This window comes from Dipodomys merriami, unplaced genomic scaffold (genome assembly GCF_024711535.1).
Source record: "Dipodomys merriami isolate MVZ:Mamm:240054 unplaced genomic scaffold, mDipMer1.0.p SCAF_2, whole genome shotgun sequence".
Lineage (NCBI taxonomy): Eukaryota > Metazoa > Chordata > Mammalia > Rodentia > Heteromyidae > Dipodomys > Dipodomys merriami.
The window spans coordinates 78,729,853-78,755,783 of NW_027203381.1; the positions used below are offsets into that span (position 1 = coordinate 78,729,853).

The window sequence follows — 25,931 nt, forward strand, 5'->3', positions numbered from 1 at the left end:
AAAAAAAAATTTGAATACTTATCTTTGGGTTCATTCCCCTAACGTCAATTTATCTGACCTTTTCTGTTTGACTCAGACATATACTAGTTATTGCAAATAAGGGAAACCATGGGACCACCTCACCCCAGTTAGAATGGCTATAATTAAGAACTCTAATAACATCAGATGCTGGAGGGGATGTGGACAGAAGGGAACCTTACTGCATTGTTGGTGGGAGTGTAAACTTATTCAACCACTTTGGAAAGCAGTATGGAGGTTCCTCAAAAGACTCCACTCCACATAGAGCTCCCCTATGACCCAGCAATCCCACTTTTGGGCATTTACCCAAATGATCACAAACAAGACCACACTAAAGCTATCAGCACGACTATGTTTATTGCAGCATTATTTACCATAGAGGAATGGATCAAGAAAATGTGGTATATATACACAATGGAATTCTATGCCTCCATCAGAAAGAATGGCATTGCCCCATTTGTTAGGAAATGGAAAGACTTGGAAAAAATTCTATTAAGTGAAATAAGCCAGGCCCATTTTATATTTTCAATTCTTTATTCCTTCCAAAATTTATATTGGCCTGTAGGCCTTACTTAATTTTGTTCCCAATAAGTAACTGTCTCTGCACCATTTTTCCTTTGATTCTTGTATTATCATGCCATTGCATACATTTTATTAGCATTAGAAACTGTTCTTTAACTGTTCTTTCATTTCTTTCACTTGTTACACTTTGGGCTTCACAGTATGTTTATAAATCTGTTAAGTCAAATCCTCCCTATGTTTCTCCCATTCAAGATTGCTTTTGCTGCTGTCACCTACTTATTCAAGATTCATTTACTTCATTGAATTCATAAAAATATTCCACTGGAATTTTATTAAGTCTATAAATTAGTATTAGTGTCTTGGCAATATACAGTATTCATGTTAGGAAGCATAGTATGTTTTCAATTTATCTGATATCTCATACATAAGTAAATTGTCATGATATTGATATAGGTCTCCAAATTGCTTCTATATTTAAGTATAGATATAAAATGTGTCTTGGCATGGTTTGTAGTTGCTTACATTCCTTTCTTCCTAATTTTTCAGTAGGAAATCAATGTCTATATTATTTATTATTTTATTAATCTTTTAATATTTTTAATGTTTTATTGGCATTTCAAGGCCATAAAATTATCAGCTAACATTGATGTCCATTTACTTTTTTCCCTTTTAATTTTGTTAACATACTACTTGTCTAGAGTTTTCAAACAGTTGAGTAATTATTATGATAGTGCTTATACTTATGATTCCTGATTATGTGGTAAAATCTCCAGTGTTTTTCAAGCTAAGTTGAATATCAGATGTTGATTTAAGACAGATATGCCATATTATATATTGGTAAAATGGGTTAGAATCCTTTTTATATTATAATCATTTTTGGAAGTTTATTGATCTTTTCTTCTGGTAAATATCATCAAACTCTAAATGATAAATATAAACCATATAATTTGAATTAATACTTCACATGTGTGCATTAATTAATCCATCATACATGCAAGAATTTTTTTTACTAGACATTGGAAATCAGGTGCATAGCCATTTCCCTAATGTATGTTACAAGATAATTTGAAACATCTAGAGATCTCAGCTTCCTGATTAACAATTTTATGCTTGAACTATTACTACCTAACTTATATTTAGAATCTTGTTGTGGGAACTTTTTGCAACTATGCCCCATTATGAATTTTAAAAAATTGTTTGAACTTAAGTGATGATTTTCATTTGGAATTTTGAGTTTTTATATAAAAATTAATAATGCCCATATCCTAACAAAAGCACCAATAATTTTGTAATATCTTGGAAATGTCATAGGTTTCATTAACATAGATTGTCTTTTGTATGGTCAGGAATTAGGATGACTAATCATACTTTGCAATTTATTGTGTTGTATTACTGAACTGATTTTTGCTATTGGGTCAAATCATTTTCTTTAAGCTGTCAATGAGTTTTTATTTCTCAGAGAGTCTCTGAATCAGCTGTAGGGTTTAGTATGTATTTATATAGATTTATTTGCAATTGATAGATTATGTATTTACTGTTTCAGCATACTTAAACATAATGTGTCCTGCTTTCCCTATCTAGTGATATAATTTTCTTTTTTAATCCTTTGAATTTTATTCTTTTACACAGAATGCATGTATGAGCATTTGATATTTTTTAACTGTGCCCTTTTGACTAGACTCTATTTTATACCGATCTATCAAATATTTACTGGTAATCAACTTTCTACTCAGTATTGTGCTATTAGTAATTATTAACGAAAGTACAAAATGGCTTAAATCACAGACTTTCAAAGAACTTACTTTCTGATTAGTAGATAAAGTGGCAGGAAAATGCAAAACAAATCTCAATTAAATATTTTTTATTTTTATATAGGCAAAGAAATATATGGTATTGTATTCCTCTTCTTTCTTTTAGCAAAATGTTACATCATACAAAATAATTTCTGTATTTTTACTTCATTCTGCTTTCACCATACTTTTCCTATCATTATTACATCTTTACTGAAAATCATTGCCTTCTGAATCTCTTATTTATTAAACAGTGGATCTAGATTTCTAGAACCATTCAACAAAGAATGAACAATCAATGCATGATGATTTGAGCTCTCCTGAGATTTTTATCTCATAGAGCACATCATTTATTTTGAATTTCTCCATTCAGTATATATTCAAAGTTACAAATTTAAAATTTTACCATATTTTATAAAATATGATCCCCTCTCATATATTAGTACTGACACTGAACAATGTTTTTCACAAACCATGATACAACACTCTCTGTGGGACTATTATCCTGTATTCATTTAGAAACAGTACTATTGATTAAGCAATACAGCTTCTAAACTTCAAGACATTTTAGCCACTATTTCTATCCAAACTCACTATGAGTTTCCTGTGTGGTTTAATATGTCATGGGTCTTATTAAAAGGTAAATAAATCATATCCAGTACATTTCCTCTATTTTCCCTGTTACATTATTGACACAACTCTCTTAATGAAATACATATTGATATAATGCGTATTTCCAGGCTAAACCTAAGTGAATTAGTTGAAAGAATATATAACAGAACCCACTTCATAACAGTTTTTGTTGAAGCATTTTGTGAATCATAGATAATGTGAGCCATAGGAGATGATGAAATTCCATGACAGCTCGTGGAAAAGGGTAACTCCTAGGAATTGAATTAAACTCTTCAGAGATATGCATTGGAGATTCTGTGGCACTTTACCTTCAAACACATATAGAAAATCTGCCATGGAGAAGACAGAAAGTCATCATGGAAAATAGAAGTCAGAAGCTAATTTTAGGGAAAAGTATTCTCTTTATAAGTAATCCATTGTCTCAGATTTACTGAAGTCCTTTTTCTTATTTTGATACATTTTGTCTTTTTGTGATAGAGTCTTCACTATGTAGCTCAGACTGGATTATAACTCACAGTCCTACTACGTCAGCCTCCCAAGGTCTGAGATTACAGATGTGGACACCATCTTCTGCCTGATAGGCTTTCCTTAAGGCATTTTTTATTCTAATTCCTGAAGTCCCACGTTCATGTGATCATGTCATTACAAAGAGGTTTTTATAAGACATAGAACAACAAGGGAGAAGGTAAATAACAATATAATTAATTATATCATTTTAGGCATACTGTAAAAACATTATAGAGGATTTCCAATAGATTGCTTGATAGGCTAATATACTTTAGAAAAAACTTTCCATCTTTGTGTAATTTTGTGCAAAATTTAAAGAAATTATTACTCCAGGATATGTATCTTCTGTCAAGGAACACATATTGTTAAGTGGACATCCTGCTCTGGGCATAATCTACTATCTATAATCCATAGCTCCCTTTACTATTATTGATGATGTGAAAACATCCACTGTTTTTCCAAAGGGTTTGAATTGTTTTTATATTGCATAGAAAGAAAAGAAACATCTTCAAGTAACTTAGTAAAAGATGCTCAGTTTAGCTTTATTTTAATCTTGAGTACTGATGTTACAGATACATTCTTTGCTTCACATATCTTATTTGAATAGCTTTCAAGGTAGAAACAAAACTTAAGTAATCATAAAAACATGGATGAGTTTATCATCTTGTTTCCAAAAGAGCTAGGTTAACATTTTCAAATTGTATGTAAATTTTTATGGTATCAGGCAACAATTCAGATGAATTGATATATGAAAGGGTTAATTTTAAAAAGCTGAGTAGACAAAAGAGACAGATGGACAACTCTGTTTCAAAAAGAAATTAAGACAATTTTAAGAGAGGTAAATTATATAACCATATTTAGTTAATGTTAGTGAAAGTAAATGGAATATACTGTATAAATAGAGATAATAAAATGGATTGGCTGGGGTGATAGTGGCTTTTGTTGAATCATAGATAATCATAGATAATCATAGATCATAGGAGATGATGTAATTCCATGACAGCTCCTGGAAAATGGATAACTCCTCGGAATTGAATTAAACTCTTGGGAGCCTGAGATATGAGGATCCCAGTTCAAAGCCAGCTTGGGTAGTTAAGTCTATTTAATTAACCACCAAAAAGACAGAAATGCAGCTGTAGCTCAAGTGGTAGAGCGCTAGCTTTAAGCATCAGGACCACCAAAACAGTAACAAACAACAACAACAACAATAATAGTCATAATAATAAGGATAAACAATGAGAAACCACAAACAGACAATAATTAGGTCTATCTTGATAAATATATTTTCCATATAGAATAGTATAAGCATTTCTACCTTTGTCAGCAATATTTTGAAGGAGTATATTGTTAATAGTAAAATGAGAAAGAATGTATTTATAAAATATTCTTCACTGTGTAAAAGGATTACTGTAAGAGATTATGAATATCATGACAAATGACTACTTTTATAAGAAAAAGGGATACTTTATAAGAATTATTCTTTTATTACACTCAATATAAATATCAGATTAATGTTTAGTATTTCAGTCTCACAATTTTTGACTAGATGGACAAAACTGCTTTGGATTGTTAAAGGTAGATTTGGGGAACACATGTACATTTTAAAATCAAATGGAAGGAAAAATGTTTCATATACATGATTTCTCTTGGTATAGCTTTGATTTTATTGTATAACAGGAAATTCTAGATTTTTAGCATTGGACTTGATTAATCAAGTTTTGATAGAATTAAAATTATCTTACAAAATATTACAAAGTCTAACAAAACACATGGCTGAAGAAAATGTGCACCTACTTCACTTGGAAGAATAGCTGGAGAAGCATTCCATAAAATCAAAAGTCACATGTGAAGATAAATGAGAGAGCCTTTACAAAGTGATGGAGTTGCTTTCTACAAGGTGTAGAATTGCTTTCTCCAAGGTGAAGAGGTTTCATGATACTCCATGATCAGACTTATCCATGCCTTTAAAATATTTTGTGTTATTCCAGGACTCAGATTTCATACTTTCCAAGTACAACAATAATCTTTACTGTTACAGATTCCTAGATTAGTGGTGAGTTATTATGGCCCTTAAGTGAGATAAAGCTTGGTGAATTATTTAATTTCTCTAATAATTGGTAAACGTGATATCCTAATATTTATCCAAAATCATCAGATATTCAAATTTAAATCTTCATAAACTCTGCATTTCTACTGCACAAAGTTTGCTGACTTTCACTATCCATTTCAGTCTTTTTGAAGACAAGTAAAGGTTTTGAAAATTCCTAAAAGCAGATGCTACATATTTATTTCCATTTATGGGAGAGGAGCAATTACGTAAGTCTATTCATAATTTAAGTGCTCTGTGAAAGTCTCTTCTGAACAGAATTTTATTGTGGTTCCTTATGTAAAGAGAAAGTCATCTTTACAGTGAATATTTTTCCTCCTTTCTAAATGAGAACTTTTTAATTCACGTGATTTAAGTTTATAGAGATGTTTTTCTCTTTCTCATATTCCTGAGGAAGTATACCATGGGTTAGCACAGGAAACTTAAGGAGAATAAATTGGCCCAGACTAACTTGATTCAAATAAGAGTTTGGAGCTGTTTAGAAGCTCTTAGTTTTCTATGAGTTAAAGTCTAAGAATAGATTTGTGTAAGGTCATTAGATCTACCAATTTCAGATAACCCATAGCCAACAAATACAATTCTGTCTTTGTCACTAAGTGGCTCTGTAAAAAAAGGACAAAACTTCATCTGTCTGTCTCATCCACCTTCCAATCTCCAATCTCCCAACCCTCCTAAGTATTTTTAGAATTGATCTACATTCTTAATCTGTTCCAAATGTTTAAAACTTTGAGTTAGTTCATAGAAGGTTTCCCTTACCTGTCTAATCATCTTGAAAATATTTGTTCCAAGGCAGTCAGATGCCTTCCCTCAATACATACAGAATTGCAGCTAGGAGCCTGGTTCCTCTATTGCAAGAAAAAAGAAGTGGGCCAAGATCATTTATTTAGGAATTGTTTATGCTTATTATAAAGAAGAACATAAAATATAGCAACCAAACTAGATACCTGTGATAGTGATGGGGCATTAGCAAAATTAGGAGTTTGAAGTGTTTTAGTCATGACTGTTTGCATCCTTTACACTTTCTGGAAGCTTCTTTGGCACAGTAGTTCTGCAAGTGCAATATTGCCATTTTCATGATGTTAATCCTTCGAATCCAGGAGCACAAAAGATCTTTCCATTTCCTTAAATATTCTTCAATTTTATTTTTCAATTTTTTGAAGTTCATATCTTTGTATCTTTGGTTAATTCCTAGGGTACTTTCTTTTCCTTCTTTCTTTCTTTTTGAAGGTATTGCAAATGGGATTGCTTTCCTGATTTTAATATCTATCTTCTAATTGTGGGAATACTGATTGCTGTAGGCTGATTTTATACCCCACTACTTTGCCAATATTTAGGATCAGTTCTAGTAACTCGAGGCAGGAGCCTATCGGGTCTTTTAAATACAGGATCATGTCATCTCCAGAAAAGGAATAGTTTGACTTCTTCTTTCCCTATTTGGATCCTTTTTTTTTTAAAAAAAAATCTTGCCTTACTGTTCTTGCCAGGAATTCCAGTACTATATTGAAAAGGAGTAGAGTGTAAACACACTAGGTATTAAGGAACTAAAATGGATTAACTGAAGTGTAATAGACTATATGGAGAGCACACATTTAGTGTAATTCTGTAAAAAGACTAAGTCAAAGCCCAAAAAAGTGAATGCCAGAAAATGGGTGCTTGGAAGAGAGGATGGTGGGGCCAAGGGGAAAATAGAAGAATGAAGTGGGGAAACAGGGAGAATGCAGGCAAGAATTCATTGTATATAACCACAGCATTGAAAATATAAAGGATGGGGTGGGGCAACAAGGGGTGAAGATGATGTAAGTGATGACACAGATCAAGATGCATTGTACATATAAACTGCTTTGTTAAATGGAAGAAATTCAGTGCATAACTTATAACTACATGTAAGTAAGAGGAGATGGGTTTGGAGAGGTGTGTGAGAATGTTGAAAGGGGTGACATGCAGATACACTGTATTCATAAACTGCTTTGGTGAATGTCAACTCTTTCGTACGACTACTAAAAGATAACAAAAATATTTTTAAAAATAGTTCTACAAGGGTAAAGGAAGTTGTAAAACCCCCAACTTCACACTTAGGAGGAGGTGTGATTGGGTGAAGTAGAACATCACAGCATCCCATGACCTGTGTGTTGTTAAACAATAGTAATCTCTGTCCCAAATAGAGGGAGGTCAAACATTAGACTAGGGCAGGCAATAAGAGATGGGCAGATTGGATATATATTCCTTACAGAGAATTAACAAAGGAGACTTCCATATGCATCATGATAAGCTACCATATTACCTGTAATTGTCTGGGAGGCATCACACCTACTCCAGGTAAGACCAGAAAGAATTAACTTATCCATGTATTAATGGCTTTTTATAGGCATTGGGCATTCAACAGATATACAAGAGAGCCTAGTGGAAAACAGAAGTGTAGGAAGACTTTTAAAGTGCCTGAATTTCTAATATATTTTCTTACAGACACCCACATCCATCAGCAAGGCTGTGACCTTATTGTCCCAAGGTGTTTAATTACAACCTTGCCCAACTATTAATGATCCATAAACTGTGTGAATGCAGGAACAAATCTTTATACAATATGAAAACAGTAACTACAGAAACTCAGAAGAGACATCAGCATTTGTACAGCATGGGGGAGACAGACTCCACAGAGTTATATCAAATATGTTCTAAGCAAACAACAATAAAGCAAAAACCTGTGAAGGAAAGATTTAGAAGCCAAAGGTGCTATAATATATAAAATGTCAACTTTTTTATGTTTTTTATTGTAAAACTATTGTACAGAGGGGTTACACTTACATGAGTAAGGTAATGAGTACATTTCCTATCCAGCATTGTTACCCCCTCCTTTGTTTTTCCCCTACCATCCCTTACCTCCTCACCTCCGCAACTCCTCCCTCCTCCCCCAAGTTGTAAAGTCCATTTTCAACATAGTGTCTTGTACATCTCATTGTTACAGTGGGTCAACCTGTATCCTTGTTTCAGCATTTTGTTATTTCCCTTCCCCTCCCCCAAATTAGAATAATGTATATACAAGATGCAGGGCACTGACATCAAATACTGTGAAAACAGGGGTAATACTATGGGGGAAGAACATACAAGAGAAACAAAAAATCACATAGATAAATGGTCAGTTTTCAAGGGAAAAAATGAAATATGCAAAGAAATAGGAGTGTGACCCATACCCAGTTAATAAAGCAGTCAAGGAAATTGACTGGGGATGAATGTAGGAAGAATAGATATTGAATTTACAAAGATATATAAGCACTGATTGTAAATATGTTCAAGTAAATATTTTATGACAAAATAATTAAAAGCATTACTCTACTTATTCTCCAAATATTATAAATATAAAACCAAAATTATTTTAAAATAAATATCATTTTTACTAGTTGGCCTAAACAGGAGAATTGAGATGACAGAAGATCAATAAAAATTAAGAAGAAAAGAAAGAAAAACAATAAGAAAATGAGGAGAGTTCTAGAAATCGATGATATACCATCAAGCATCTTAGTATATGAATAATGGAAGAGGAGAAGAGGAAAACAGGCAGAAAAGTATTGGAAGAAATATGTCAAAAAATTCCCCAAATGTGTTGAATAACATGAATCTACATATTGAAGAAGCTCAAAAACCCTAAGTAGATTAACACAAAGGGATTTATACAAGTTTGACTGTCAAATTCTTAAAAAGCCAATGAAAAGAGAAAAGTCTTCAAAGCACAAAGAGAAAAAAAGATTCATTAGATACTGTCATCAATGTTAGGATCAGGAACTTGCTTTTTAGATATAATGAAAGCTAGAGGCAGAGGGAGAGTATATTCAAACTGCTGATGGAAAAAAAGAAATTTTATATCCAGCAAAACTGTTCTTTTAAAAATGAAGATACAATTAAAGATTTCTCCATAAATATAGACTAAGACAGTTATAAGATAAGATATATCAAACGGAAACTTAAAGCTGAAAGGAAATGGCAAAAAATTATAAAATCTAAGAAAAAAATAAGAAGTCCTAATCACGTAGTTCTATGGTAGTATGGTTTGAAAATGAGTATTATCTCCCATAGGAAACTTAAAGGCTTTAATATTAAAGACTTGATACCCAGGGTGGCTCTTTGGAATTCCTGTGAACCTTCAGGAGGTAAAGCCTAGAGGGAGGACCTTACATTTTCCTGCATGTGTCCTTGAAGAGGATCTTGGATACATAAGTCTTTGGTCTCACACTGCTTCCAGGATCAGCAGGAGAGTAATTTGCTTCTAACATGATGTGATTGATACCTTTTTCAGATGCCTAAATCAATAATGCCACTCTATTTTACACAGAAACAACCAGAATTTTTACCAAAATAAACATTCCTACTTTATAAATCTTTTCACTTTATAAGCTTAGTTATTTCATTATAGGACAGGAATAAATATAGACAGACTAAAGCTAGTTCAACAAAAAGGAAATAAATATTAAAAATTATTTTATAGGAAAGGTGATGTACAGAGGGGGTACAGTTATATAAGTAATGAGTACATTTCTTGTTGAACATTGTTAACCTCCCCCCTTGTTTTTCTCCCATTTTCCATCCTTCCTTATTCCCCTCTTCCCAAGTTGTAAAGTTCATTTTCTTTCTTTCTTTCTTTTTTTTTTTTTTGTCAGTTGTGAGGCCTGAACTTGGCCTGTGCTCTCTCTCAGCTCTTCAGCTCAAGGCCAGCACTCTACCACTTGAGCCACAGCGCCCTTTTGGCTTTTTCTGTTTATGTAGTGCTGAGGAATCAAACCCAGGGCCTCATTCATGCAAGGCAAGCACTCTACCACTGAGGTACCTTCCCAGCCCCATACTGAGCCACCTTCCCATCCCCGTAAAGTTCATTTTCAACATAGTGTCTTGTGAGTATTACAGTTAAATTGGTTCACCCTTTGTCCCTTGTTATTTCCCCTTCCCTTCCCCAAATCAGATACAAGACACAGGGTACCAAAATCAAAAACAATTGACAACAGGGGATAAGCCAAAGGGGGGAAAAAGAAAGAAAAAATAAATAACTTCACACAGTACATAAAAACAAAAACAGCAAAAAAACAAAACCCTTTTGTTTCCATATCCTGGAGTTCATTTCAATTAGCATCATTTTATATGATCATGTGTATATAGTTATTGAGCTATTGTGATCCTCTTCTAGGACTATCCTAGAAATATACTAATTATTACAAATAAGAAAAACCATGGAGCCTATGTTTCCATGGATCTTGCTTACCTCACTTAATATGGTTTTTTTCCCAAGTCTTTTAATTTCCTTACAAATGGCTCAATGTCATTCATTCTGATGGAAGCACAGAATTTTATTGTGTATGTATACCACATTTTTTCGATCCATCCATCTACTGAGGGGCATCTGGATTGGTTACATATCTTAGTTATGCTAAATTATGCTGCAGTGAAGGTAGTTGTGCTGTAGCTTTGGTGTGGCCCTGTTTATGATTGGGTAAATGCCCAGGAGTGGGATTGTTGGATCATAGGGAAGCTCAATGCTTAGTCTTTTGAGGACCCTCCATACTGCTTTTCTGAGTGGTTGAACCAGTTTACATTCCCACCAACAGTGTAGTAGCATTTCCTTTTGGCCACATCCCTGAAAGTCTTATCTCCAATAAACTACCTTCCCCAATTAAAGGAAGCCAGAAGTGGAACTTTGACTCAAATGATAGATTACTAGCCTTGAGGACAAAAACTCAGGGACAGCACTCACGTATTGAGTTCAAACCTCAAGATATGCACAAAACAACAAACAAAACTCAGTTAAAAAGAAAACAATGCAGGAAATGAATGAAACCAAAAATTAGCTGACAAAATCAACAAAATTAATGGAACTTTTCTATATTGACCAAATATAAAGGACAGAAGATAATAGGTCATCAAGATCAGTATTATGTCAAAAACGAACTTTACAACTTTGGTGCGGGGGGAGGGGGGGACAGGGGGGTGGAGGGGGAAGGAAGAGGGGAGGATGGGGTGGCGGGGGGAGAATGAGAAGGGATGGGAAGGGAAACAAAGGAGGAGGCTACAATGCTTGATAAGAAATGTACTCATTATCTTGCCCATGTAATTGTAACCCCTCTGTACAGTATTTTCACAATAAAAAAAAAAAGGAAAGAAAAAAAAGTGGCCTTACTGTTAATCCCATAGACATAAAATGGGTTGTAAGATAATTATATGAAAAGATATATCCTGAGCATTTCAGCAACTTAGATGAAATGATACATCCTAGAAATATACAACTTAACCAATTTGAGTCAGAAAGAAATAGAAAGTTTGAATGGGCTTCTGACAATAAACATAGGAAGTTTTATATTTAAAAAAAGAGAAGAAAAGATTCTTTAGATACAGATGTCTTCACTAGTGATTTCTATCCAATATTTAAACAAGAAAAGGTACTAACACACACACACACACACACATACACATACAACCCCTGGAGATCAGTATCCCTCATGAAAACAGACAAATATTCAATATTCAACAAAATATCCAGAAGTCAAATTCAGCAAAATGAAAACATATTATATACAGATAGGATTCATCTGTTCAGTGTTGACGTAAAAAAATTCCAGCAATCAAATTAACAGGATAAAAGTTAGAAAAACACATCTTAGCTTCACAAAATCATTTGAGAAAATGTAGTGCCTAGATTTGCTGTGATAGCTTTTAACAAATAAGAAAGAGAAGAGAACTTCTATAGTCCAATAAAAGGTATGCATGAAAAGCCTTATAACTACCTTCATATAGTGAGGAAAGTTTGGTTGATTTACTTCTAAGATTGTAAAAGAGGCCTGTTCTATTTAACTCTCTAATTCTATTTTATGTTTCTCATGGTTGCTGGGATGGTAGTTGTACACTGCCATGCCCAACTTCTCCCACTGAAGTGGAGTTTTACAAACTTTTTTTTTGCCTGAGCTGTCCTGGAACCATGATCTTCATTGACCTCCGTCTCCCTGATAGCTGGAATGACAGACATGTGCCACCAGTGGCCATGAGAACACTCACATTCTTTTAGTAATGCATACAAAAGTATTTATAGATACACTGTACTGTTTGGAATTATCTTTGAAAGGATAAGGCAGAAGAAAATGTAGAAAGGATATAAAGATATAAAAATAAGTTGACTCTGGATTATGTGTTCATGAAAGTTCATCTTAGTAATATACACTATATTCATGCATATCTGTGAAACTTCCCACAATAAAAAGTTTTAAATAATGAAAATAAATAATTTAAATGCCAAAACATATTACAATTACCCTAATATGTTGACTGTAGGCAGGGCTTTACAAAAAACCGGTGGCTCAGTGGTAGAGTGCTTGCCTTGCTTGCATGCATGAAGCCCTAGGTTTGAGTCCTCAGCACCACAGAAGCAGAAAAAGCCAGAAGCTGTGCTGTGGCTCAAGTGGTAGAGCGCTAGCCTTGAGCTGAAGACCTGAGGGATAACCTCCAGGCCCAGAGTTCAGGCCCTATGACCGACCAGAAAAAAAAAAATCTGAAATGTGTCAAAGTGAATAAATCATCTAGAGGTGAATAAATTGGAAAAACAAATCTGAGAAAGATGAAAATCAGGACTGGTTTTAGTTGGAAGGCCATTAAGAGAAGTGTCTGAATTAACATATCTGAAAAGTGGAGCACTTTGTTGTTCTCTCCTTGAAGTTCTGTGACTCAGTGATATCTAAAACTTTTATCTTTGTAAGGAATTTTAAAGACAGACTGGTCAGAGCAGCCTATGCCTACTCAATGCTCAGATGTACCACTTTGCACCTTGCTTCCTTCTTTTTTTTTAAATTGACCAGAGGACTTAGTTACTGGCTTGAGACTTACTGAACAGATTATTGTAATATAATAGCTTTGTTACTTCTTTAGGAGGCCATTCAGAATCATTAATTTGTGAGAATTGTCAAGCTCTTTTGCAAAAGGACCTCTGCAGAAAGGCATATTTTTCTGTTTTGTAATTTACATTGATTACTGAGCTATTTCTCAGTGCCCAATTGGATGTTGACCTTAATCTATACAACCTTTCATTGTTTTGTTCTGATTAGATAAGTCTGGTACTAGTTTCCAGTTTAAATAATGACTAACATTGATCTCTGTGACAAAAAAAAGTTTAAAAATTTTGGAAACTGAAATGTTAAGAGGAAATTATTCTTCTGATAACATAAACACTCTGTAAATCTATTATTTTAAAGGTAGGCTCAGGGTGTTCAGTTTTGAAGTTGGAAAAAACAAGAAAGTTGGCAAGTAGATAGTAATGCCAATACCTTTTACTCCTCAATCTCATTCAGGATGCCTGCGGAATATTTCACTTTGTTAATGACCTATCTTTCAAGCAATTTCTACCCAATACTGGTGACAGTAACATGGTGACAGAGTTAATGATTTGTTCATGAGGCAGTTATGAAGAGGAGCAGTATTCGTATCAAAGACAACTGGTCTCACTTCCAGGTCCATCTTTGGGCCAAGATATGTAGTAGCCAACAGTGAGTTGGCGACTGTATTTTTTTGAGTCCTGGCGCAAAGTAGGATCCATCTGTTTTGCTCAGCCGTTTGCTTGAGTGCCACAGAATAGTCCTGTTATTAGTCTTATTTGTGGTTCTATGAGAGGTTAAGTCTAATAGAAATAAAACTCAGTCTTCCTTGTCATAAATATAGTATAAGAATTAAAAGTAGTGGTATTTGTGCTAAGTGATGTTGTATCTCTGTTTTCTCAACTGATCTGTTTTTGCCAGATTGAGAAACAGATATTTAAGAATGAGTTTGTCATCTGGAATGATAGTTGTGACCAAGTTTTCCTCAACAGGATACAAGATGTTGTTTTTGAGCTTCATTACCTTCACCAGAGGAGAGAGAGAATGAAATTGAGAGCAAGAGTGAGAGCAAGAGAGAGAGACAGGGAGATACCGAGTCATAAAAAGACAGGAGAACTAAAGAAGAAAGTGAAAGTAGATAAGAAATGGACAGAAATGACAGAAAGGAAAGGTCAAAGAAGGCAAGAAAGAATGCCAGAGGACGGGGGAATAGAACTTAGACTGACTATTCAGAACTGAATTTATTCTTTTGAACTGATAGTTCAATTCATTCAACATCTGGTGAAATGAGAAGAAAGAAATCTGACTGGTCAATTCAAAATTCAGCCTAGTTTCTATCCCTTTTCTTGCCAGAGCCAGACAATGAATCAGTTTTACTAGCCATGTTTTATTGGTAAGTAGAACAATACCAGTTGGTGATTCAGATTATCTAGAAGTGAGCAACTTTTATATTTCTGAATCATTTATCAAGGATTATTGTTATGCCATATAAATTCTGAGCACAGTTATTTTTGTCAGTTTCTTTAATGAATATTTTGTTGCCTTATAAGGATATGTGTGCTCTCCCTTTCTTTTATTCAGTTTTCCCTGGTGACGCCTCCATAATTTCTGTCTTTACTCTGGTGCATTTTTAGTCTAATTCAGGCATTTGAGGAGTAGGGTAAAAGTTTAGTTAATCAGTGATTTTTTTTTAAAGATCCCATTCATGAAGTGGATTTAGTGTAAACCTGAGCAAGTTTGCATTTAAAATCTATGAACACCAAATAGACATATTACCAAAATTATTCATCGACATATTTCAAAGGAGAAGAAAATGGGACTGAAAAGTGAGAAGTAGCTGCATTTTCTACGGATAGAGGCAATTTTGTGGGTAATTTATGATGATGCTCTCATGTGGAAATATTAAGATATTACTTTGCATTATGTGAGGTTGGACATAAACATACATTTAGTGCTACAAATATATATATATATATATATTTAAACCTATTCTATGTAAAATCTGAATGATAATTGTAGTAACTCCATTTGCATTTGAAATATATTTTTCTAAAATGCTAATATATCCATTATATTAAGTTGAAAAGAGGCCTAACTTATGTGTGTGCTTTTTACTATGAAAGTATTAAGATGTTGTTTGAAGAAGGAAAGGATTATGAGATTTTTAACCCAAATATGTATGATATTCTTGGAGATCATAATATCTGGACTCTTAAAGTTTAAGAATAAAGATATATTTTCTTTTTAAGCACAAGGCTAACCCAGAAGCTAACTCAGAATGTCTCATTCAAAACCTGGTGATCTTCCTAGGCTCCTTCACATACTAGTGGCTGCAAGTAAAAAATGTACCACATGAAATGGGGCACTCTAAACCCAGAAGACTGCAATGCCCATTTTGTTTTGCTCAATATTCATTTGCCTCTATTTCACCATCTGCCTACCACTGATTCAATCATATGAAGCAGATCTATCCTTTTTTCCCTCCAATTCTACTTGAAGTCATATTTTTTTTCTTTAACATGTGCATTCACATTTTTCATCTTTTTTTTTGCTTTGAGCTTAACATTGCATTTAATCTCTAGGCTGTGAACTTGTTTAGAAGTATATTTTTTTAAAAATCTGATAGCTAGAAAAAACTCAGAAACACTAATTTTCTAGGCATTATCATTACGAATCCCTTAATAGGGAGGCATATTTTGTTTTTTAGAATTGCTTCCCCCCCTCCTCTTTAGATCCTTTCCTTTTCATTTAAAAAAAAACTACTCTGGGAAGAGGATTTTTTTCCCCTTACCAAGAAAAAAAAAAGCTACGCTTGACTGATAATGCATTGCTTTGGATGGTGAAACATTATGAAAGTTTAATTTTTAATTAAATCTGAAATACCAATTATAACTGAAAGAGATTTTAACCTGTTTCTTTTCAGACTGCCTGAAGTTACATTTAGAGACTGAAATCACTGCACCTTACAAACAAAAGATTGAGCTTCACTGTATTCCTCCTGTAAGTAGAAGCTTCCTGTACCTTCCCTTGTGTTTCTGTGACCAACCCAGAAAGGGACAAAACATTGGTAACATAGTAACCAGATATTAGTAAAATTTAAATGTCCCTGAAGAAATACATCTTTAAATGCTTTCTTTCTTTTAAAAAAAAGTTGTTGGGCTCACTATTCAGTATGTCTTTTTTATCCAACCAAAATTGTGGAGTCTTTCTTTTAGCTGGTTTGAATTTCGTTAGGGAGGGTGTCACCCACTCTGCATCACCCTATTTGGAAAGAATCTCGAGTTTTTGTTCCAGATTCATGAAAGGTAACAGAAGATTTCTTACGGAACCAAATTGAATTCCATTTTCCTTTGTGATGTCATTAGCAATTCTTAGCCTTTGTGTCAATGAAAGTGGAAAGTTCATGATGACATCACGAGATTCTGTTGCCTTGAGGACTTCAGGCAAAACTAAAATGCATAATTCCCTTGTGTGCGTGTGTTCCCCATTCTGCTAGGAAGCAGTCAAAATAGTACATCTTATGTCTTCCCGTGAGCTACAAGGCTGTCTCTCAGAGCCCCATTGTTCCATAAATGCATGTCAGAGTCTATCACAGTCTGGTCTACCCTTATTTAGCTGCTGTTTTGTCAATGTACTTGGAAGAACAATTAACATTTGGGATTTCAATGTCTGAATAACAGGCAGTGAATAGAACCAGAGCATATAAAAGATTCAGACACCCAGAGTAAGAAAACAGAATCTTATAGTTGGTAGAGGAAAAAGGAAAATCATGTTAATGCTGCACTCAAAGGTTGTGAGATGGTACAAGGAAAGTCAGTCATTAAAAAAAAGATCAAAATGGATATTTTGGTAATATATCCAGAAACTTATTATGTATTCCCATGTTTTATGAATTAAAGTCTTTGTTAGAGAGTCTTAAAACATTTAACTCTATTGTGGTAATGCCAGATGTGGTGAATACTATATCATGATTTTCAGAGTGCCACAGTCCTTGTCCAACGGAATAGTGAAGGTGATTGAGACAATTCTGCCCATCTTTACTTTGTTTCACTGCACTTTTTCATAATTCACTGTTGTCTGTAGACAGTCTTAGAGTTATTAAGAATCACCTCCTTGTTAGGTATTTGGTGAATCAGGGAAAGCCAGTCACATTTCCTGGCTGATACAAGTGAATAAAGGAGGGTTATTGGTTTTTTTTTCATAACTACAACAGTTAATCTCACAGACAGAAAGAGTTGTTAGACTAAGGACTAAGTAATTTTTACAATCCCTAATACTTAGCAAAATAATTCGAAATCACAAAATAGCTGATATTACTAGTTCAATTACAAAATGTATAAAAAACTAGAAAATATAAATTCATTCTATCCTAGAATAGTTTTGGTCAAGAGAGGTTGAATAAAAATCTGGACACTTGGAAAGACAATTATGGCAGAGTAGGTGTCAGTCTCTTAGTCTTTACCTCATTTACTTTATTCTTCTTATCCCTGACTGAAATGAAAGTGTCTATTTGTAGCTCATCACATTTGTATATCAAATGGGCTTCAGTAGTCTTTTAAGTTGTGTCTTATATCTCATTCACTGGAATTGATCCAAAACTAAATCTACCTAACACCATGGTGGACAGATATTTGCTACTTTAATTTGTTAATTTGTTCGTACAGTAAGATGTGCTTCAAGGAAATGGAACTAGTAGTATCATAAAGGTTGGATCAAGAGGCCAAGGACTTGAGAAGTTAACTATGAGCAAAATCAACTTTCATTGCATAGAAAGTTTCTTAACACTAATAAGAGCACAATATTTTTTACAACTCAGAATTATTTGATGTAAAGTTTTCTTTCCCTATTTCCCATCACTAGTTTTTAGAATTTATGTCCAAAAGGGATCCTTTCATTTTTATTAAATCAGCTTCTGCTGATGCAAATTAAGGCTTTCATAAAACTTAGCCTCTGAGGCAAATCCAAAATGATAAGAAATTAGGCCTAGTGAATTGTACTGTTATCATGTTGAATAATATTGAAGGACATCAAATAACCTTTCACATTTTCTGTAAGATGGAAATGTTGAGGTAAAAAGAATTTAAGAATATACCATCATTAAACATTACTGCTGAAAGAATATAAAAAATGAAAATTTTATCCTCTCATTTTGAAATAAATTTGAATACAGGGTAGATCATGCATGTAGCACCACCATACTGACCACCAATACAGATCATCCTTAGATATGTAGAGCGGTGAGTAAACCCAACTGCAGACACTGAGGCCCAAATCTTCCTTCTATTCTAGGGGTTTATTAACAGGTTTTCCCAAGAAGTAATTTGCCTTTGTTAAACTTCACAAAGTAGTCAAAAATGCATATGTAAAAGATAGTGTAATAACTCTGAATATTATCAAGCACATATTTTTCCATTAGCCCTGTATATTTTTATACCATGCCTTTCATTACACAGTGAGTTGGTTTTACAATTTGATTGGCTTAATAATTTCATAATGGTTTATAAAGTACACAGAAGATATTAGAAATTACAATAGTTTAATTGGGCTTACTACAGGTATAATGAAGCCAGTAATCTGAACAGAACCATTGTGACAAAAGAATTCAAACTTCGTAAGAATATGAAACATGTGTAGTGTCAGAATGTCACTGTTGCCAGGAGTCATTTCCATCAGAGAAAAGTTTTTCAGAGTCTGAAAAAAATGAAGTAAACTTTAATAATTTAAAATGAATTACTTGAGCTGGTAATTTATTTCATGTTGCCTTTATTGGATTCTGTCATTTAGTAATCTAAAGAGACCAGAGCAAAGTTCTTGACATATCTTAATTTCTTTCTTAAATTTATTTTATCACCTCCAGACCTTCCCCCGCCACATTATGAAGAAGCTCAAATCACTGTGTTCAAAAAGCTAACAGCCTTTGTGTTATGCCCCAGACACAAAGCAAATGGAAGAGAACTAGAATGTATAGGCACATCAATTTTCCAAAAGTGTAGGTTGCAACTCATTAGTAGTCCACGAAGTCAGGTTATATGTCAATGAAGCAGAATGAAATGAAAATAAATATCAAAAGAGAATACTGTACCACATCATTCTAGATACTAGATTTGAACTATATTTTACTTGGAATTATTACCTTGAACTTGGAAGATGCCTTAAAGGTGATAGATTTTTAATACTTAAGTTATATAATTCTAATTAATTATTTTCATATCTGAGGAAGTAGAACATTGAAAAATTTTCCCAGATTATGTAGAGACAGAATATGACAATGTCTATATACATTTATTTCCTTCCCATTACTTAACATCCCTTCCCAAAATTATGAGACTTCAACATTTCACTGTTAAACTCAAACATTTTATCTCTACTTCTGATATTTCACCAAACTCCAATACTATATCCCAAAATGTATACTTAAGTCTTCACATACTAATTACTCTTGTTTCTCACTCTCAGTTTATCAAAACTGTTTTTACTCTCTTAGTTAAAAGTCATCTTCCTATGGGGAGTCTTAATTTTCCTCATCCTCATTGTCAAGAGCATGTTGACTCAAATTATCTTTCTTGCCTTGATTGGATTGATGTTCAGTAAATGGACGGTTATTGTTAATTTTCTTTCTTTGACTCCTCTATTCTGATCAGGAATTCGTCTTACCTATAAAAGCCTACCAGTTGAGATATCTATTTCCTAAGTACCATTCCCTATTGACTTTCCTGAAGTAGACACACACACTAAGATCATGTTACTTGTGTTCAAATAAAAGTTTCAATAATTCTATAATGACTACAAAATAATTCTGGCCCATCATGACATTTCAGACTAACTAGATCTAACTTAGTCATCATTTACCCAGTGTTATATATTACATTCAGGCCAAATTCCCATACCTATCTTTATTCGTATAGTTTTCACCATCTGAAATGTCCATCATTCTGCTTTTGCATATTAAAATACAACCCATCCTATCAAGTGTGATTCAGATGCTCTGAATCCCATGTATCTTGCCCTCCTTGAACTAAAATAAATAACATACATATACTTTATCATACCCATTAAATTCAGTTGATGTATGGACTTGATTGTGAATTTCTGTTTTTATATGTCAATGGCTTTATAATAATTTGTCTCAGAAATCCTAAGAAACTCATGCATCATACACTTTTTTGACTATTTGAGCACTTGCCTTATCTTTTTATAAGAAAATAAACTTTTAGGGGCAAAATTCATATTTATTATATTTCTCTACCTTATAGAATCATTACTTCATTTCTCAATTCTTAATACTGATTAGTGTCTTAGGCTGTCATGAAATTTATAAGCTTCAAAATCAGATGTTAAACAGATATGCAAAAAATTAAAATTATTGATATGTCTTATTAAAATAGTTACATATGCAAGACAACAATGGGTAGCGAAAATCTGTTATAATTTTCATTTGATGCTCAGTACAGCATTCTCAGAGTGGATCATTTGAGTTGAAAGTTGAAAGGTAGGAAATATTTTGGATTAAGAATTGGAGTATGAAGGTTGAAATAACACCATAGACGGCCCTATTTTCAAATAGGAACCCTTGAATACAAACATTGTGTATTCAGAATAAAAGGATACCAGAGTGAGTAGAGCAAAGGAACACAGAAGTCAGAAGTTCCAAGGTGAAGAATTTGGAAAGTACATAGGATATAAACACACAATGTTAATTGAACAACAGCTCAAGAATACAAGCTCAGAATAAGAAGTAAGTAGCATGTACATTCTTCTAGAGTATACATGTTTATTTTGAATGATCTGTTAACTTCTGAGTTTGAGGAGATTTTTGGACTTCTAAAATTAAGGACTAATGGATCACAATAAATAGGTCTAATAAGCAGAGTAGATCTTTGACAACTTTTTCAGATAAAGTCAATTTTATTTCATCTCTAGTTAAAAGTTATTAAAATTTTATTATTAATGAATTTTTATTGTAAGTGCCTATATAAGAATACAGTACATACCCAAAATGTGTTTTATTGTTATATTTTTAGCTGCTGCACTTTAATCTTGCTTTAAAATTTGGTTCATTTTATCATGTCCAGTGACCAGAAGTCTGGAGATATAAAAAGACAAAGCTAAATCCCTGTTATTCTTATTAAAATTACCTACAACCTTACTGAATTCCTAAATTGAAAAACAATGCTTACCATTTTAAAGTGTGATGCATTAATATCCTGGATTGCCACTAAATCAAAATAGGAATACCAGTTCCTTTGTTAAATGATGCAAATTTTTACCTTTTGCAATTAAAGAAAAAGCACTATAGGGCATGTAAAAACTAAAATGTAGAGAAGTAGCTTAAACTCTAAAGATAAGAGAAATTATCTGTTATAATTCAGAAGAAAGGCAGTGGAAGCAGCATATATAGCCTCAACAGAAAACCTTAGGAATTACTTATTCAACCTGCTTATATCAGTGATAAATAAACTTCAGGCCTAGAATTTGTAATCAAGTCTTACACTTAAACAGTTAACTATTACAGATAAATAGTAGCCCAAACAACAAAGCTTGATCTTTTTAGCCAAATTACCACAACCAAACCATCTAACAGGCCATCAATTTCCCAACCAAAACCTTGTCAAGGTCTTCTATGGGAAAATGATTACTAAGTATACAAGATGATTCTGCATACAAGCCTCAATTAATAATAAACATGAATAATGTATATTACAGTTTGTTCACTTAATATACCAGATCTCTATAAACATTGCCCCTAATCCTTGTTACCCACATTCAGCAACCACTCAGCAAAGGAGGAATTATTTCCATTTTGTTATGAAAAACCTAAGCCCCTGAAAGATTAAGTAGAATATAAAAATCACAAGGCCCACAGGTTGAGTTTGTATTCCTACTAAACCTAACCAATTCAAACTCAGTGGCCAACTCCTGCTTGGAGTTTTTATCTGTTACCTTTTATTATCAGCTCTTGTGGTCACTCAGGTCATAAGTTCTTTAATACCCAAAATACCTGAAAAAAAAGAAGTTTACATTTACCAAATGCTTTTCCTGCATAAATCTCTGTATAATTATTTTCACAATATTGCATCATTTCAGAAATTGAGACTAGATGAGATTAAATTTCCCTGAGCGTCTTAGGAAAACCCAAATCCCCATTCAAACATTGTCTGTTTAACCTCAAGTGTTCTTGCCATTATCCCAGCTACCTCGCTAAGTCTGCTCTTTTCCTTACTGAGAAGACTGACCAAATCTATAGCATTAATTTGTCTCTTCTTGATCCCTTGGGTGTATTCAACAAGCCAATCATATCACAAATGTTTTGCTAAGTAACCTCGACTTATTTAAAGGCACCTTAAAAATGAATGAGGAAACTGTACTTGTATCTGGTAGATGAGTAAGAAGGAATAATTCAAATGTTCTAAAATTAAAATTTAGTTTACAGCTTTTTTTTCTAGACATACATAACTGAAACATTATAGCATGGTAAAAAGTAAGGGAATATATAAATGTGCTCAACCATACTGCTTTTATATTCATAAAAATACAAAATCTTGAAGGGCTCAATGGACTTATGATTGCTAGCACTGATTTCTAATGACCATTGAGGACACTTAGAAGTGAACTCCTGGTCGGGGGGAGGGAGGGGTGCACTACTTTAATCTATTGCTTCACAAGGCGAATAGGAAGATCAGTAGGTTCAAGGCAATATGGATTCGATAGCAAGAGCCTTTCCTAATAAATAAATGTGACATCATTGGTAAGAGCAAGATGTAGAAACATATACAGACACACAGACACATGCTGACACACAGATAGAGAACACCTGCTGATAACAGGTCTCACTGCAAACCTGATCCTAAATTTTATTGAGTCATTTTTAGCAGCATTGCTTGTAAACACTCAACTTCTGAGGAGCCATTTTCAGTTATTTGCACACTTGAACAGCTATCCTTAAACAAACAATCAATATAAAATAATAGTCTGAGTTGAGAAATGGAACATAGGCCATCAGTATACATAACATTTAAGAGAACTAGAAGCAATGCTTCGATGAAAATTGTGAAAAATTGTGAAGTCTTTTCCCCTCCTCATATCTTGAGTGATTTCTGGGTCACTGGAAATCCTCAGCAATTCATTCAAGTCTTCTGAAGTAACTCAGTTAAAATTGTCCTTCCTGCTTAACAGAAGGACTTTGTTCTTTGGATCTAGCTTTACTCTTGCAACATACTGATAATAGCCTAAATCAGAAAGCATAGTAATAGAGTTTTTGAAAAGGCTGCATTCTTCAGAAGAAAACGTGTTTTTTAAATATTTTATAATATCCAGTACTTCATATTAAATGTTTTGTTCTCTAAGGTATTTTGAATTAAAAATCACTTTTTAAGAGCAAGTAAACTTAGGAGAAACTTTCAGGAAGGAGACGTGACAGTGAAATGATGACTCTCTAGGATACATGTTTCTAGGAATAAAAAAGAGTGATCTTCAGATTGTAGCACATTTGTTTTATGTATCTCAAAATACTATTTGAAATCACTGTTCTAAGTGATCTAAGAGAAGAGTTCATGCTGAGCTGAGGTTTTAGGGAGACATGAGACATTTGATTCAGAATGAAGAACAGTCTTCAAGTTAGTTTCAGATGCTTAGCATTATGAGCCTCTTATAATAATATATCTTCAAAAATAGAAAAAATACATCTTCCTCATGCAAGATAGGTACCAAATATTAGAAGATTGAGACTTTTTGCTAGTGTCTTTTATGTTTTGGTATGAATTTGACAATATATATTTTACATAACTGTGCCCACAGTTTTGCTAAGTTCTTTGTTTACATAAGTTGAATATTGTAGCACTTTATTCAATAATCAATACTTGTGTACCAGTATCATTACTGTTTTCATTGTTATTATCTTTTCTAGGTTAGGGCTGATGGTAATAGCTATGAACCTGGAACATATATTTCACCTTACATCTACTTTAATTTCTTTTTTTAAAATTTATTTTGGGTTTTTTTTTGGGGGGGAGGTCTGGTCATGGCGCCTGAACTCTGGGCCTGGGCACTATCCCTCAGCTCTTCAGCTCAAGGCTAGCGCTCTACCACTTGAGCCACAGCACCACTTCCGGCTTTTTTCTTTTTGCTTATGTGGTGCTGAGGAATCGAACCCAGGGCCTCAGGCATGCAAGGCAAGTGCTCTACCACTGAGCCACCTTTCCAGCCCCTACCTTAATTTCTTATAACTGCAGAAATTTACATGAGGCCTAACTAGATTCTGGCTGCTTATACTTAGATAGCTTGCCAGTGGAGTTTTATCCACAGAGATTTTTAGAAGATAGAAAAATAGTTTGCATGAAAAGCCTTTATGTTTGAGTAAGAATGGAATCTCTTAAGGTATATGGAACTATCTGGTTGGTGATGCACTACTATCTACATTACCAATTCAGTTACCACTAGGGTGGTACAAGTGTAATTGAAAGAAAAGGGAATGGGATAACAATCTGAATATTTGAATTCAGTCATTGAAAGAATTGTCTTAAGTTTATTTTCTTCATCTACTTTCCTCTGTTTTATAGACAAGAACGTCCAATGATATGTATGAAGTATTTAAAGTCCCATGGAATAAGGGTAGTTCACAAACGTGTGTTACAGTAGAAACATTAATAGAGTATAAATCACTTTGTGGTCTCAGAAGTGGAGTGCGTTATCTTAGCTTTCAGTGGTTTGAAATTAGTTTGTTTTTGAGCTGCCATATAGGGAAATACTCTTTCTGCTAAGTACTTATCACACATTGGAAACAATGACTAAGAATGAATTGCCAGTGAGACATTATTTCTCTTAAGAGTTATTTTAAAGATATTTACCAAAAAACCCCCACTGAACAGGTTCTCTCAAACCAAAAAGAAAAGTCAACTGCTTTTATCTTCTCATTAGACAGTGGCTTTCTTGAAGGAAAGAACCGAGGATTCTAGACTAATTTTCTTTCTCAGTCACTGATACTGTCACCAGCTAAGTCTTTAGTAAATGTATGTTGAGCCTCTTATGTAAACATTTGTAAAATTTTAGTGAAAGTTTTACTGAAATCTTACTGAAAATATTGATTTCATTACTTTAACTAGATATATGCAATTATTAAAGATTATACAGACATCAGAGAATTAATTGTTTATGGCTCTGATATGATTATTATAATTTATTGAGAAAAAACTTCAAGATAATGATCATTTGTAAATAAATATGTTTATATTTTAATGTAACCATGAAGAAAAGCTTTGGAAAAGTCCATACCATCTTCTTTATATTGGTCTTAACTGAAAGTAGAAAAACACTCAGGGAAACTCTCTTGCAAGAGTTTTTATGCTTTAATTGGTTACAGTGAACAGCTATTACTTAAGTTTAAAATGAATAAAATATTTTAAAGTTAATACCTTTTACTTCTTAGAAAAATAGCTAAGGAAAATATTAACATCACACAGAAGCTGAACTTTCATTTGTATCACATCACCTTCCTTAATACAAAGTAAAATAGTACATACTTTA

At 33.4% G+C, this 25,931-nt stretch overlaps 1 protein-coding gene across 12 annotated transcripts in view; it reads left to right on the forward strand.

The window, feature by feature from the left end:
- The window catches only part of Zbtb20 (zinc finger and BTB domain containing 20), a 730,255-nt gene that overhangs the window by 245,298 nt on the left and 459,026 nt on the right, over window positions 1–25,931 (forward strand). For 11 of the 12 annotated variants that reach the window (XM_070030175.1, XM_070030177.1, XM_070030174.1 and 8 more), the window contains one exon: window positions 16,336–16,412. The gene's annotated coding sequence lies outside the window, so the exon portion shown is untranslated. Of the gene's footprint in view, window positions 1–14,407; window positions 14,806–16,335; window positions 16,413–25,931 lie in introns of those variants that run through there. The other variant, XM_070030182.1, reaches the window with a different exon arrangement.